At 38.5% G+C, this 3,087-nt stretch overlaps 1 non-coding gene across 1 annotated transcript; it reads right to left on the reverse strand.

Annotated features, from left to right (window-relative positions):
- Nucleotides 1–2,641: 2,641 nt before the first annotated feature.
- Nucleotides 2,642–2,760, reverse strand: LOC134799733 (5S ribosomal RNA). The gene has a single exon (XR_010145452.1). It is a non-coding gene; the product is annotated as a 5S ribosomal RNA (ribosomal RNA).
- Nucleotides 2,761–3,087: the final 327 nt, after the last annotated feature.

A 3,087-nucleotide genomic window follows, 5' to 3' on the forward strand; every position in this document is an offset into this window, starting at 1 on the left:
ACCATGGGTCCGGCCTTTCCAGTGGAAAGAGGAGTCCGTCAAGGTGACCCCTTATCACCAACTATTTTCATTGCCGTACTAGAGAACGTCATATGCAGCTTAAAATGGAAAAACCAAGGCCTATTTATCAAAGGGAAATATCTCAGCCACCTCAGATTCGCAGACGACCTGGTGCTGCTCGCGGAATCGTCCCGAAACCTGCAATCCATGATAGATGGTCTCCAAAATGCAAGCAAACAAGTAGGACTGGAGATGAATATAAATAAAACAAAAACCATGACCAACTCAAAACAAATAGATATCATTGTAGAAACAAACAAACAAACCATTAGACTATGTTGAAAGCTATATATACTTAGGAAAGCAGATTGGTTTCAACAACAAGAACAATGAACTAGAAGTTGACAGAAGAATCAAAAATACATGGAACAAATATTGGTCTTATAAAGAAATATTTAAAAGTAGCATGCCAATAACTCTTAAAAAGAAGGCTATGGACACCTGCCTCATCCCCAGCTTAACATATGCTTGCCAGACATGGAAGTTCACAGAAAAAATAAAAAATAAAATTATTACTTGCCAGAGGGGAATGGAACGAAGCATGTTGAACATAAAAAAGATACAAAAGATAAGACATAGTAAAATAAAAGCAACAATAAAAGCAATAGATGCTCTAGAACACGCTAGAAAGCTAAAATGGAGATGGGCTGGACATGTGGCTCGCCTTAAAGACCACAGATGGACAGCCATAGTCACGAACTGGAAAGGCCCAGACGGTAAGCGCCGAAAAGGCAAACCAAACATGCGCTGGGAGGAAGACATGAAAAGAATTGCTGGTCCAAATTGGAAAAGAATAGCACAAGACCGTGAAAAATGGATATCTTTGGAAGAGGCCTTCACCTAACGGGTTCCTACAAATTAAATCAACAAATAGTAGATTGTTAACCAAGGGTTGAAAGGCACCCATTTCTGTCGAGGTAGTTTGGCGCTCGAACGCAGTGAGAGCGCCAATAGTCCGAGACAGAAACGGTGCCTTTCACCCGAGTTAAACACTCTACTTTTCATATCGAATGCGAGGAACCAAACAAGACAAGGCAATTTCGCATAATCAGTAATTGAAGTACATAACAGACCTACGGCCATGATTTTTTCCTTAGGACTTACTTGCAATCGGAGACTTTACATGCGTGAAGATTAATCACCCCTAGCCAAAATCATTTAGATTGCAATATTTACGAAAACACACATTTTTTAACAAACTACAACAATTTTAAAATAATTTGTTCATTATAGTATGAAAATGAGCGGGATTGCCTCGTACTTTTTTAATTTTATACTTTTTCGTTCTAAAAGCCGCAACAGACTACCGGACCGCACCGCGACCATAGTGCGCCGCATCACGTAATAATATGATAAAAGTATTTTTAATATTAAATAACAATTTAATTAATAATATAAGAAATTTTTATCTTGTATTTTATTTTAATGAATATAGTTCTAAATAACTTTAAAAACCAATTTAATATCGTACAAACGTTTAACTGTGGCTGTATAAGATTCTGCCTTTGCTCATTTACGCAAGCGTAAGGTTTAAAAAAAAGATTTTTGGTGTATTCCTTTTGGTTCCCGCTTTATGAAATCGAGTAAATAGAATTCAACGAAAGAAATCAAGAATAATTTGTTTTTAACAAATTACTTACATCATTTTTTATAAAATAAGGATCAACGTGGGATTTGTAAAATTAAAGAATTACCAATTGTTCCAGACGAGGAAATAAAGACACTATTTTTCCATTTTGTTTCCACCCAGTTGTTCATGGGACGGGGACGCAGAGGAGTACACCACTTTTCTGCGCTAGAGCATAAACGTATCACTTTCTGCGCACCTTTTAGAACAACAACGACCCACTTTCAGAGCATGAGATATGAAATAGTACATTGTGTATTAAGGGCGGGAAATAAGAAATTACGAACGAGTGTCAATTTTAAGCCCGACGCGAAGCGAGGGCTTAAAATGTTCACGAGTTCGGAATTTCTTTACCGCCCGTGGCACACACAATGTTTTTCATCACACTTGTAAGGAAAAAAAGGAGAATTAATAAAAACAAACTTCTGTATAAAACACTTTTCCGCCCTAGGGCGAAAATTTCAATTTCCCGCCCGCAAGCCCTACGTGTAAATAAGTGTTTTTCATCACACTTGCTCGGAAAAGATTTTTTCCGCCCTAGGGCGAAAAATTCAATTTCCCGCCCGCAAGCCCTACGTGTAAATACATCTTTTCCGAGCAAGTGTGATGAAAAATATATTAACAAACTTATGTATAAACAAAAGGAAATAAAAGGCTTTTTATTTTTTTTATTTTTTATTTTATTTATTTATACTACCGTACAGAAAATTCACTCCTTCACAAAGGTCAGATTTAGGTATAAAATTATACCTATACTCGCCGCCTGCAACAAAATTGAAACTTATAACCGCGCACGACCCGTGAATTTTCTTTGCGCGAGCGCCACGTGACACGACTATCGTGCGGTCGAGCGGCAGCCCACTGCCATACGCCTGCCCTGCCCGGGAGGCCGCCGGTCAAATGTACCTAAACTGCGTAGTGACACCCCCCTGCTGCAACTCCAAAAAAGCAAAAAGCCAACGACACGAGGTGTTCCCAGGCGGTCACCCATCCAAGTACTGACCTCGCCCGACGTTGCTTAACTTCGGTGATCGGACGAGAACCGGTGTATTCAACGTGGTATGGACGTTGGCGAACGTTGTCGTAAAAAGTATTACTATAATATAATATTTATTTAACATAGCTTGGGGTGGTTTGGGATGGTATTCCTACCTGTCCAATTTCTTAGTCCAACGTCATTGAGTCACTCTCTCTTTAGCAAAATGTGAGACGCAATACATTTTGGACCAAGAAATGGGACAGGTGGAATACCACCCATAAGGGCGGTATTTGTTATTACTTAGTGCAATTAGATCAGTTAACGAAAAAATAACATCAAAGGAAGGAATAATAAAATAATGTATCTTTAAAAGTAAATTCCATTTTTTACATAATCACGACATCTAGCGGTTCAAGACCAA

Source organism: Cydia splendana, chromosome 18, assembly GCF_910591565.1.
Source record: "Cydia splendana chromosome 18, ilCydSple1.2, whole genome shotgun sequence".
NCBI classification, from domain to species: Eukaryota; Metazoa; Arthropoda; class Insecta; order Lepidoptera; family Tortricidae; genus Cydia; species Cydia splendana.